The 14,192-nt window shown below is 36.9% G+C and overlaps 1 protein-coding gene across 5 annotated transcripts in view; it reads left to right on the forward strand.

Moving 5' to 3' along the window:
- Positions 1-14,192, forward strand: part of LOC122081983 (steroid 5-alpha-reductase DET2) — a 26,028-nt gene that overhangs the window by 2,412 nt on the left and 9,424 nt on the right. The window lies entirely within an intron of this gene.

Raw genomic sequence — 14,192 nt, forward strand, 5'->3', positions numbered from 1 at the left:
CCCCCCCCCCCCCCCACGTTGCATTTTTCTACTGCAGTTTTTAATTTTACAAATTTTGCAGGGTATTCATTAATGATCTGAATATTAGTGGATGAGACCTTTTCTTCTTGTCTAAATCACATCTTGAGCAGTTGATTTTTTAATTGAAATTTGGTTATGCATTTGCAACTAAATTATTTCTATGTTTTAATGGGAGAATGCATCCCTATAGGATTAGACAGTTAGAATAGTGCCTGGTTGGGAGTTAGATCAAAGATGATGAGCTTCATGCTTTGATGAGTTAGTTTTCAACAAACTCACTTGCACCATTGCATGGTTACCCATGTGGTTCTGACTTAGTTAATGTGTTTCGATGAATATTTGCACAACTAATTTTTTTTCTTATGTGTTTGTCATTGTCAGTTGAACTCATTATTTGCTTGTTCTGTTATGCTTCTGTTAGACCTCAAGGCCAATAAGTTTCTTTGGTCTCCTTATCACTCTCTCTCTCTCTCTCTATATATATATATATATCATTTAAGTGTGTAGAAGACTGAAGGATGTATATAATTGGTCCGTGGAATCAGTAGGGGGATGCATAGGATGCTGTATGCAACCCAACTTGGCATGGTCCATCTAATGAAATTTCTTAGTTCACAGTAGAGGTGAAATTTCTTATTGGGTCTCTCCTTTATATTTTGGCGATCCTTTTTTTATTTTTTCTTTCTGGGAATGTTTTGGACTAATTTGATGTGCTTTGGGGCCTCTTAATTGCAAACCAGAAACTCAAGCTCTGGAATTAGAACTTGTTCAAGTTCTACTTTACTAAAAGGATCTTCGCAAAGACAGAGAATGAACTGGAAATAATGTTGAAATTTCAAAACTGAGATAAAAAAGAAAAAATTTATAGCTAGGAAATTCTGATAAAAATGGATTGAAATTCTGGTGAAATTTCCCAGTGAAACATGGTGCCAGCTGTCAGAGTGAAATCTTAGAGCAAATAGCAGGTGCCACATTACATTAGAGTCCTAGTGTCACTAGGATGGTATCCAGCAAACTAGAATTCATAGATTCAGAACCAGAACTCGTAGGGTAAGACCGAAATTTTAGACAATAGCCAGAATAAAGACCAGGTGTGTAATTTCAGGCTAAACAGAGTATGAGCTAGGGAGATGTGAGAGATTAAACTAGCAAAAATAACTAGAAAACAGGGGAGTTGCAAGGTACTAGAATACTGGAATCCACCAAGTACCCACTGAACTCAGAAAAACTGAATCCACAATTCTTTCATAGTTAAAACAAACTAAAATCTATTAATCATAAATATGTGGGGGTGGACTGTAGCCCTTACAACTATCTATAGAATTCAGAAATAGACTCTCTAATAATCTTAATTGACTTCGAACTCAAAACTACTACTTGGAATAGCCAAAACAGACTAGTAATTGGCACTCTACTCAAACGAGGACACTAAAACTATTGAATAAACTGAAAAGGAAATTTATAAATCAATTTCTAAAACTAACCTCATGATACATAGTTCTGTACAGCTTGACTGAAAATAAATTTCTTACAGCTATAGGAAGAAATGACATGCTATAGCTTTCTTCTCATGTTCCTTGCATCTGCTGCTCTGCGTCGATTTCCCTCAGCTTGAAATCATTCATCTCCAATGATTGGGTGAGAGCCATGTATTCGTCATGCATGTCAGAATTGAGACACTTGAAGTCATTTGTTCAAAATCCATGTTCATTTTGAATGTGGAAAATTCTTCTTCCACTTAACAAGGAAAGAATGATTTGATTTGCTTCTATTAATTATTCTCTTAATCGGGATTTTTATAGGCTGATGCAGTTGGGTGATGGATTAAGAAGAAATACCTTTGATTGGTTTCCTTATTTACTTCCTTTTTTAGGCTTAGAATTGGTTTGGCAGTACTCTTATTTGATGAGATTTTATTTCTATTCTAGTTTAGATCCAATATTTGTTCCAGTTTCAATTAGGAAAATAGGTTTATTTTTAAGTCTTTAAATAGTGTTTCTGTACCCAGCGGAGGATGGAATTTTTGAATTGAATGAATTTCTTAGGGGTTTTTTGGTTTTGAACCATGGATGCCGACAGGCCTGCAACTCCCTCCATCCCCCTTTGATCTTCTTCCCTTCCCTGACCTTCTTCTCTTCTTTCTTTACTGTTTATGCTGTACTTCCCTTGCTGGAATCCCATAGTTTAATTCCCTGCAACCCTGCTGAGTGGTATTAGTGGCTGAAGAAGGCAGACTGACGAGACCTTTCTCCCAAGCTGCTGAACCAGAGTTCGTGGGTAAGGTTGCTATACATGGGCCATTCAAACCCTAAATCATCACCTCCAAAACTTTGTTCTGCTGTGAGAAATCGATCTCAGATTCAGATCTGGTTCTTGCTTGCCGCCTAGAGAAGTTCAGACTTGTTTTCCTCATTGAAGATTGCGGTTGATCAACGAGACTTGGAGTAGATTATTTGCTTGAAATATCAGACCAAGCCGAGAAGTATTAAAGGAGTTCTTCCTTTTTTTTGTTTCCCTGGTTCTACCGCCCTATTCTTCTTGGCCGAAGGTTGAAGACAACCTCCACCTGAATCGTGACTTGCCTTTTTTTCTAAGAGGTACCTTTTTCTTTGGCTATTATTATCTTTTGTCCTTTGTGTTTCCAAAATACCCCTACTTCTTCCCCTTTCTACCTCCAACCTTTTGCTTAATTTTTCTTCTTAATTTATCCCTTCATAATAATTCCTAATTCCCTCCATATCCCATCATTTACTTGAACCTTCATTTATCCTTTTAAGATTCCTTTTTATTTACAAGTCTGCCACCCTATTACAAGAGCCCTAATATTTACAGTTCTATCATTCTATTATTGGGTTGAGTTGTTTGGTGATTGGGAAGGCCCCTAAACGATCCGATTTCAGCCTTTGAAGCCCGGATCCACATCAAGTGGTATCAGAGCAAATTTTCTACCCTCTCTAACCATGACAGGTCGCATCACCAATGCTGTGTTGCACAAGTTATATCGTGAGGTACTTGAGAACCAAGAGGAAACTAATGTTAGGGTTGAGAAGAATGAGGCAAAATATGATAAGTTAATGGACGAGACTCAAGGTGCCTCGCTAAGATTCTTTCCTTTATGCAAAAGTTTGAAACGCGAGTCGATGAAGGGCCATCTACACCACCTCCATAGTTTAATGCCCTACGGATTGAAGATACACCTCACCGAGTGCAACGTGATCTTGTTATACCCTAAGATGTTACCCGGAAATTTTTTGACAGAGATTATGGCATCAAAGTTGAAGTTCCAGAGTTTAGTTGTGAAAAGGGATCTGAGGAATTTCTTGATTGGCTGACCAAAGTTGAGAGGATTTTTGCATATAAGTCTCTTCCAGATGAGAAAAAGTGTGAACTCATCCTCACCAAGTTTATTGGGTATGCATGTTCATGGTGGGATGATATACTGCATGTAAGGTTTGTCAGAAGACTTGGACTCTTTACCAATTGGGAGGTCATGAAGCAGATTCTGATTGAAAAATTTGTTCCTTTTAATTATGAGAAGGTAATGTTCCAAAAACTTCTTAACTTGCAACAAGGTAACAAGGATGTGGATTCCTACACCTTTGAGTTCCGCAAACTGTCTTTAAGGTGTTAACTTTAGGAAACAGACCAGTAACGGGTGATGCGTTATATCAGTGGGCCTTATTGAGTTGGCTAACACTGATTTCAAGTATATTGATGTGGCAGCGGTTCATGCCAAGATAGCTGAAGAGAAGTCCATTTATTGGAAGAGTATGCTCAAGACTCCTTCAGTTTATAGACCTCTACCATCTATGGAGGAAAAGAAGCCTGAAGCTCGCAGAGTTGAAGAAAAAAGGTCAAAGTTCAACAAGAACAGTGATGGCTTGGAGAACATCAGATGCCATAGTTGTGTCGAGAATGGTCACTACTCCAACAAGTGTCCTAACAAGACTCGTTCTGTGAATGCAGCAGAGAAGCAACTAATTGATAAAAGTGATGATGAGTCATATCCTTATCCCCTCGAGGAAGATGATATGTTCGACTATGGTGATGAGGATGTAGAAGCTCATTTAGCTAGTCTTTCATCATTTTCAAACAGACTAGTTGACAAGGCTCCTCTTTTCAGACAGAAGGGTACTCTTCTGCATGGTTTTGAACTTACTGATGTTCATACAGTTGATACCGAGGCAGAAGTAAACTTCATATCTGCTGAATTTGTTCGGGCACACAACCTTCACAGAAACAACATTTCAAAAAGATTCACGTGCGAGGTTTTGGACCCATAGCTCGAGAAGAGGCCACTGCAGTTGTTCGAGTACACTTACAGTTTGGGCCGTTACAGTACCATGTCACCTGTTTGGTCACCCCATTGGCGCACTGCGACATTCTTCTAGGGAGACATTGGTAGCGACATGTAGGCATTCTCTATGATGGTGCACGGAACACCATCAAGGTGAAGCAAGGGGTCGTGTGTATTTAATGAGGCCACACGCATTATCAGACATGCCACGTCGTCGACTGATTCTTGCTCCAGTGACACGTCAACATACACTCCCTCCTCTTGGTGTTATGTTCTCATCTTCTACTTCGAGATACGTGCCACCTCATCAGTGAGCAACTTACAAGGGTATCTTGTGAGCACGACCTAACTCGATGGAGTCGAGTTCTTTTAAGACTGGGAGAGCTGATGCAGTTGGGTGATGGATTAAGAAGCAATACCTTTGATTGGTTTCCTTATTTACTTCCTTTTTTAGGCTTAGAATTAATTTGGCAGTACTCTTATTTGATGAGATTTTATTTCTATCCTAGTTTAGATGCAATATTTGTTCCAGTTTCAATTAGGAAAGTAGGTTTATTTTCAAGTCTTTAAATAGTGTTTCTGTACCCAGCGGAGGATGGAATTATTGAATTGAATGAATTGATTAGGGTTTTTTTTGGTTTTGAACCATGGATGCCGACAGGCCTGCAACTCCCTCCATCCCCCTTTGATCTTCTTCCCTTCCCTGACCTTCTTCTCTTCTTTCTCTTTTCATTCTCTTCTTTCTTTACTGTTTCTGCTGTACTTCCCTTGCTGGAATCCCATAGTTTAATTCCCTGCAACCCTGCTGAGTGGTATTAGTGGCTGAAGAAGGCAGACTGACGAGACCTTTCTCCCAAGCTGCTGAACCAGAGATCGTGGGTAAGGTTGCTATACATAGGCCATTCAAACCCTAAAGCATCACCTCCAAAACTTTGTTCTGCTGTGAGAAATCGGTCTCAGATTCAGATCTGGTTCTTGCTTGCCGCCTGGAGAAGTTCAGACTTGTTTTCCTCATTAAAGCTTGCGGTTGATCTCAACGAGACTTGGAGTAGATTATTTGCTTGAAATATCAGACCAAACCGAGAAGTATTAAAGCAGTTCTTCCTTTTTTTTGTTTCTATGGTTCTACTGCCCTGTTCTTCTTGGCCGAAGGTTGAAGACAACCTCCACCTGAATCGTGACTTGCCTTTTTTTCTAAGAGGTATCTTTTTCTTTGGCTATTATTATCTTTTGTCCTTTGTGTTTCCAAAATACCCCTACTTTTTCCCCTTTCTACCTCTAACCTTTTCCTTAATTTTCCCTCCTAATTTATCCCTTCACAATAATTCCTAATTCCCTCTATATCCCATCATTTACTTGAGCCTTCATTTATCCTTTTAAGATTCCTTTTTATTTACAAGTCTGCCACCCTATTACAGGAGTCCTAATATTTACAGTTCTGCCATTCTATTATTGGGTTGAGTTATTTGGTGATTGGGTGGGCCCCTAAGCGATCCAATTTCAGTCTTTGGAACCTGGATCCGCATCATAGGCCCATTAAAATGGCTCATTTCAAGGAAAACACGTGGGATCAAAGGCCCAATACATATATAACCCAATCTAATAAAATAAGCCCATATGGGTGATTTATCTGCATCACCTATCGCATCTAAGGTACTGACATGGTACTTATTATTTATAAAAAAGGATTATCTTATTGTATTGTCTGATGCTTACTGATACAACACGATACTTACCAATACTAATTGGTATAGTTGATACTTTAAAATCTTAGGAAAAACCTATTTTTTGAAAATAAAATTATGGAAAAATTGAAAAAACAATATGTACATTGATGCAATTGGTCCAATTTTGTTTGAAAATGGCAACTAATGTATGAAGTACATTATGATCACTGATTGTTGCATTGTTTTGAAATATATATATATATATATTGGATAATTAAAAAAATGAAAGAAATATGGATACATTGATGCAAATGAGTCCAATGGTTTTTTTTTTCTTTTTTTCTTAAATGTAATTTCATGAAGTTTTGATGCATTGCTTCACCTTTTCCTTTTCCTTATTTTTTAATTTATTTCTAGGTAAAGTGTTTTCTTTCGCAGAGTGTGGCCTATGCCAGCGCTCCCTATGTCTGTCTTTCTCCTCCCTTAATAAGAAGTAGAGATGTCATTTCATAAGGATTAAGGAGAGAGAGAGAGAGAGAGAGAGCGAGAGAGAGAGAGAGAGAGACTACGCTGGCATAGGCCATGCTCTTGGACAAAAATCATTTTTCCTTATTTCTATTTTTTGGAAAATAAAAAATAATAAAAAAAATATGGTTACTTTAAACCTTGGTCATTGGTGTAAGAACTGTAGGAGGGCAAGGTAGTGAGTTCCCAATTACTATTGGGCTAACCAAGGATCAACTTTAAGCCCTTATTTGTTTGCTTCTTATCATGGATGATTTAACCAGGAACACTCAAGACAAGGTTCCATAGTATATGCTCTTTGTTGCCAGTATTGTTTTGGTGGATGAGACAAAAGCATGGATTAGTGCTAAGTTGGAATGATGGAGATCAACATTGAAATTAAGAGGTTTTAATATAAGTAGAACGAGGACGGAGTATTTGATATAGAGCTTTAGTCACACCAGGATGTATATTATATGATAAAAACTGAGGAGAGGGAGATATCGCCAATCGACTATTTTAGATATTTGTGGTTAACCATAAATAAAGAGGGTGATATAAAGGATGATGTTTCATAGAGAATTAAAGTGGGATGGGAAAAGTGGAGAGGTGCGTCGAGAGTGTTGTATGACCGGTGTATCCCTTTAAATCTTATAGGAAAATTCTATAGGATAGTTGTAAGACCGACTATGATGTATAGGGTGGAATGTCGAGTAGTTAAGAAGCATCATATAGATAAGCTATGTGTAGCAAAGATGAGGATGTTGAGATGGATGTGCAGAAAAACTATAAAGGATAAATTAATGAATGAATATATTAGAGCTGATTTGGGAGTTGCCCTGATCCATGAGAAGATCTGAGAAAGTCGTTTGAGGTGGTATGACCATGTTCCACAGAGGCCTATGGATGCAGTAGTATGGATAAATGATCTAATTTAAATTGAAGGAACTAAAGAGCAAGGGGCAGGCCTAAAATGACCGTAGGAGAAGTTGTGAGGAAAGACATGCATAGTTTAGGTCTTGTCCCAAGTATGACCTCGAATAGAGCCAATTGGAGGGAAAAGACTCATGCGGCGGACCTCATTTAGCTGATTTTCTACTTATTTTCTGTTTTTGTGTTACTTTCCTTTCACTTTTATTTTTCTTATTTTGTCCTTGCTTGGATCTATGTAGCTGACCCCATTAAGTTGGGATGAAGCTGAGTTTGCTGTTTAAACCTTGGTCACATTACCTTAAGTATTTCAATTGGGGGCAATATGGCACTTATGTTTGGTTTGTGTACAACATCATATTAGTTGCACCTTTACCCAAGATCACTTCCAACTCTGAGTTTGAACTAGCCTGCGGCTCTCTATGGTATTAGTACATATAAAAGGGCTCATCCTTTATACATAATCAATTGAATACAATTATTTTGTTGCAAACTTTGTTCTCTTTTAATTCAATTACATATTTCTTATGTCATGTTTGATACTTCAAAACTGTATTTTGCATTATCCTTAGTATTTTCATGCATTTCTTGACCATTTCCATGCATTTCTTTAGCGTAACTCGCATCTTCCTGATGCAATATGATAAGTCTCTTAAAATCACCCTTCTGATATGATACCCGATATTGATACTGATACTTAAAACCTTGGTACATAATTCTTTTCATGATCTCGAACTAGGCAACATAATAGATTATCCAAGCTTCGATTTATGACCTTTTTCTGTCCATCGGTTTATGGAAAAGGAAATTAAATGCTTGAGATTAGTGTTGGTATGCATCTGATGGCAAATCCAATCCTAAGCTAGAAACTAGAGATTGATTTGCAAACAGAGGCTCTCAAAAAACAGAGAAAACTAGACAACTTCAGATTTAAAGGTGGAAAGATGAATATTTGTAACAGAGTGATCAGAAAGACCTGAAACTCAGTATCTTGATTGTTCTTTACAGACCGGTCAAGAAATCTTCTTTCTTGGATGTGGGTCAGCAAGCCTAGCTTCCAGTATAGTTGCAGTTAGTACCAAAACCATGAAATTATCTTTCTTGAAAGTAATTCTACGAGTGCTTTTTCTACCTAATTTGGGATGAAAACTGACCTGGTGAGAGTTTTCATCCTCCTGCTCCAATTAACTATAACATGTTAGTGTGAAGTGAAAGCCTGCAAACAGAAATAGGTTTTTTTTTTTTTTTTTGGGTCAATGATCATGGCAACTTAACTAGTTGATAATTCATGGATGTGTGCAACCCCAACCTTGAACGACATTTTATTCAAGGTTTAGCATTTCGGTGCATTTGAGTTCTTAGTCATGCCCTTTGCCCTTTGGCTTGACGAAGCACCTGCAACCTTCTGCTAACTTTACCAAATATATTAGGTTTTTCTGAATGACCCACCTACTAATGTCTTCCTGTACAGACTTATATCTGCAAAGTGGTATGTTTGATGGGGCCAAAATATTATAGGAAAAAAGACGGTCCCCAGTATCCAAATCTTTATTTTTGACATTCAATTATTTGATAAATAGAGGGTGGGCCTCTGCGCAATGGTACACCCTTTCTAATCCAAATTATTTGATAAATATATGAAAAAGGCGGGTAATGCTTCCCTTGCCTTGATTTGACTCTGCCCGTTGTCATCCCATTCAACTTAAGGCTTGCATTGCAATCCCAAATCAAACTAAATGGGCCTTGAGTCAGGTCTCAAAGTAATGCTGCCATGTTACCACATGTTTCCTTTTCATTGCATACATATTGCAGTGTAGGCCAGTGAATGAAAATTATTTTTCAGAAAAAAGAAGAATCCAACAACTCAGCCTTATCCCAACTAAATGCGGTCAACTACATGGGTCTTTGCCCTCCAATCAGCGCTATTCCATATCATACTTGATACAAGGCATAAACTATGCTTGTCTTTCCTTGCTTCTTCTAGGATCAATTTAGGTCTGGCCTTGGTTTTTTTAGTTCCTTCAATCTTAATCAAATCACTCCTCCGTACTGGAGAACCCAAAGGTCTCCATTGAACATGGCCATGCCACCTCGAACGACTTTCTCATAGCTTATCATGCATCATAGTTACTCCCAAATCGGCTTTAATATGATCATTCCTAACTTTATCCTTCCTAGTTCTTAGATTTGCCACGCATCCATTTCACTATCCTCATCTCTGTTACACTTAATTTATCTATTCATCTACAAGATGGTTCTTAACTGCCCAACATTCTGCCAAGGATTAAAGTATCGGTATCGGTCACCGTATCAGTCGGTCAAAATTAAGATACGTATCGGAGGGTATCGTATCGTATCAGAGATATGCTAAGATACGCTAAAGATACGCACATAAATGGATAGGGAATACATTTTTATACACTTTTGCATTAAAAAACAGTTAAAAAAAGCTATATATAACATGTAGAATGCATAAATACTTAAGTAGAGGGTATCATATTGATAGACATATATATTGAGTTGAAAATGTTCAAAATGATGAGGTTTCTTACAGTTTTTTCTTTCCTCATTGTCATTGCCACAGTGATGAGTGCCATGAAGAGTGTCGTGGTGGTTTAAATCCTTGACTAGGATCTTCTTCAATAGGAACAACTATGATGATGTTCTGCACTTGTTGGATATAGGCACAATATTTACCCCAGTCGAAATATTTATGGTAGTGGGTCTCCCATTCATTGTAGAATCTTCTGTACTGCTCAGGAGTGGCCAATATTGGTCCTGCATAAGCCCCATATCCATAGCCTGAAGAAGCACCAGAAGATACATGGTATCCATGTCTGGATGAGGAACCAACATGATCTGAACTTCTGTACTGCTCTGGATTGGCAAATGATTGTCCTACATAAGTCCCATAACCATAGCCTGAAGATGCATCTGAAGATACATGGTGTCCATGTCCGGATGAGGAACCAGCAGGATCTGAATTAATGCTCATTGACTCCATGTTACTCATCAATGCATCAGTAGCACTCAGATTATGGGATCGCCTACCCCTCCGACTATAAGACTTTGGTTGTGTGCGAGCACCATGATGACTATCTTGGGTTGCATGTGTAAATGCAGCCTCCTCTGTGAAATGTACTGGTACATAAGTTTGGGTTGCATGTGTAAATGGATCCTTGTATTGATCATCATCATCACTATCTGGTTGAGTTACACTATATGTAGCACTTGATCTCGTCCTCCTAATATTGCCATCATTGGAGCTATCATCATCATCTTCCATAGTTGATGGTGCTTGGGTTTCATTATCAACAATATTTTTAAAATCTTCATTTATATCTCTAATGAGGTCCTCTATAATGGGATCAGGTGTAGTTCCTCGTCGATCTTCAGATAATTTGTCCAACACTAAAACATTTTTAGTCTCCTCAATCCATCCCCTAACTGGATCTTCCTCGTCGAGTATGTGGGTGATGTCAATTGGGTTGACATCAATATCATCCCCTGATTTCTCCAATTGTAAATATTTCACATTCAATTTCATGTTGTAGTGCACATACACTAGCTTCTCCAGCTTCTCATAACTCAGACGATTCCGAGGTTTGGTGTGTATCAATCCGAACGTACTCTAGTTACGTTCGCAACCACTTGAGGATGCCGTGCATGATAATATTTTCATTGCGATTGGCCTCAAGTTTGGAGCGCTTCATCCATAGTTTATCCACCAATCAACTATATAAAGATAATTGCAACATTAGGAGTTTGAAATAAATTTGAACTACAAGGATAGCTGATTAAGCCTAAATTACCAGGGCGTTGTGTTCCTCTAACACGGATAGCTAAATGATCAACAAACCTTTGAGTGGCCTCTTGGAAGTACTTCACCTATACATGCATTAACATATTAATATGCCACTCAATGTATTAAATATTAATCAATAATTCAATATGTAAGTTTAGTAGACTACTAACCTCTTCAACTGCATCTTTGGCCGAATCAATATTAGGAGCTAACTTGTTGATAACATCCTTCAAAGATTCCATCAAATCTTTCCTAAACCTTAAATTGTTCTTGTAGTGCAGATCCGGATTCAAATAATAGGCTGCACATTGACATTGTTACATATTACTTATTGTTAATGATTAAGTATATTAAATTACTAATAAAGTCACTTGTAAATTTAATTGAGAAAATACCTGCCCAATGAAGGTCTTGAACCAAATTATTTTCCCATCGACGATTTATAATCTTAAAAAATGCCTTAAATGACTTTGGGTTCTCCTCTTCTATCTTTTGTTTGACAACTTTCATACAAGGCACTATATTTCTTACCGTCTGTGCCTTATCACCATCAACCACTTTAAGTATCACAAATAGTGGTTGCATAATCTTAGTAAATCGGTATATCCTTTCCCAAAACTTTGTTGAGGTGATTAGGTCTTGAATAGTTTTTCCAATTTCAGTGGTTGCATATCTACTACTGAACCACTCATTAGAGGTGAATGACTTAACTAGCCCTTCCTTCCGTTTTTGAATACTATCAAGTGCAATATAATTTGTTGCAAACCTTGTTGCTGCGGGCCTCACCAAGTCACTTTTTGTGTACTTTCTCATCAATGCCAACACCCAGCTGTGATTATAGATGAAGTTGGTGATCATCTTGGCATCAGAAACCAATGTCTGCACTTTGTTCATTTCACCAATGTCCTTGAACATCAAATCAATACTGGGCTGTACAAGGTGTCTAGTATAAGGTGGGATACTTCACCATAAGTAAAGTACCAGCCTTTTTGAAATTGGAGGCATTATCAGTCACAACCTGGACAACATTATCTGGCCCAACTTCTTGAACAACTTCATCTATTAATTTAAACAAATACATTGAGTCCTTGATATCTGAGGATGCGTTGAAAGACTTATGGAATATTGTTTTCCCATCACAATATATCAGAAAATTGATGATGGACATCCTTGTCGGTCCACTCCACCCATCACACATGATGGTCACTCCATATTCAGGCCACTTGTATTTAAACTCTTTAATGTATTCATCCACCTCTTTCACAATAGCATCTAAGTATGGCCCTGCAATTTCATGGGGTGTGGGTGGCTTCACATTTTTCCCACATGTCTGAATCTCCTTGACCCTAGCCTTGAAGTACAGATCTTTAGCTTTGTGAGGTGGAATCATAGAAATGTGGAACCACCTAGAGATTGCTTTCCCAATTTTCTTACTCAATGTTTTTTGTTGGAAAGCCTCTTCAATCCTTTGTTGCCCTTCATCATGATGTTTATATGGTGCATCTCTCGTATCTCTAATTTCTGGGCTCCTTTTCCCCTTACCTTTACCACTGGAGGCAAATTTGTCAAACATGCTCTTCACAGTGCCTCCAATATCTACACTTAGACGACTTCTAGAACCAGAACCTTGTTCATAAATCATTGAGCCACCACGCCTAGGTCCTACAGATTGACTTCTTCTCAACTGTTCTGCTATCCATTGTTTTTCTTTTGCTTCCTCCCTTGAAATATGCGTTGCTTGTGCAAGCTGTTGATCTTCATCCTCTGCCTCCATATCAGATCCTTCATAATCCTCATGATCCCTTAGATTCTCAACCAATCTATCTTCTTCAACAGCTTTTTTTGTTTTATCTCTACTTCCCCTTAAGTGCTTCCTCATTGCTTTGCTTATTTCATCTAGGCACTTGGTACATTTGGAAACATTAGAAAATCCTCTAGCCAAATGTTGTTTATGTCTGGTAATTCCACCTCCTAGGTGGATAGTATCACAGTAATTGCATTTTGTACACAACCTATTGCCTTGTACTTTCTCGGCTATAGCCCATCCAATATCCTTAGACCGTTCTTTAGGCACCATCTTCCTACAAAGATACATAATGAATCTTAATATGCATATTTATTGATTTAGTATTTAGTAAGTAATAGCATTTTTTTAGAAATTAAATTGAGATGCATCCAAAGAATTTTTTTTTTTTTGAAATTTACATAAACTTGAAATGCACACTTTTTTTGGAAAAAATTGTGCATCTAATTTCACATTATGGTCATTGGCCAAGTAAATTATAATTTTTTTTTTAAAACTAAAATGAACTGAATTTTCTAAAAAAATTGTATTTTTTTAGTATTTTTCTTAATTTTTAATTAATTTTTGAAATAAAAAAAATACAAACTATTTAAAAAAATTAAATTTTTTTATAGAAGTTGTAGATTAATTGTTTTTAAAGAACATATAAAAAATCAACATAGTGTGGATAATATATTTGAGTAGATCTAAGAAATAAAAAAAATTTTGAAACCCTCACTTTTTTGGGGAAAAAATGTGGGTTTCATTTAAAATCATGTATTTAGTAATTATAAGTTATGACATTATTTTTAAGAGTTGAATGAAATAAATTTTTAGAATTTTTTTTTTTTGTATTTTTTTAATTAATTTCGGAATAAAAAAATTAAGAAAATATTTTTTGAGAAGAACCAAAATTTTCCATGGAAGTTGTAGAACACTTGTTTTTACATAACATATAAAAAATCTAAACATTTTTAACCATTGAGCATGAGTAGATCTAAGAAATTTGAAAAAAATTAAAATCCTCATTTTCTTTTGAAAAAAGTGTGTGAATCCTTATAAATCCAATGATTTCATGTAATAATGATGCACAAAATGTGATTCTAAGTATGATGAACCTTAGATTTGTAAAAAAACTTGAAAATCTAAGGTTAAAGTTGAAAAAAGTGAGTAAAGATTCAAGAA

This window comes from Macadamia integrifolia, chromosome 6, assembly GCF_013358625.1.
Source record: "Macadamia integrifolia cultivar HAES 741 chromosome 6, SCU_Mint_v3, whole genome shotgun sequence".
Taxonomy (NCBI): domain Eukaryota; kingdom Viridiplantae; phylum Streptophyta; class Magnoliopsida; order Proteales; family Proteaceae; genus Macadamia; species Macadamia integrifolia.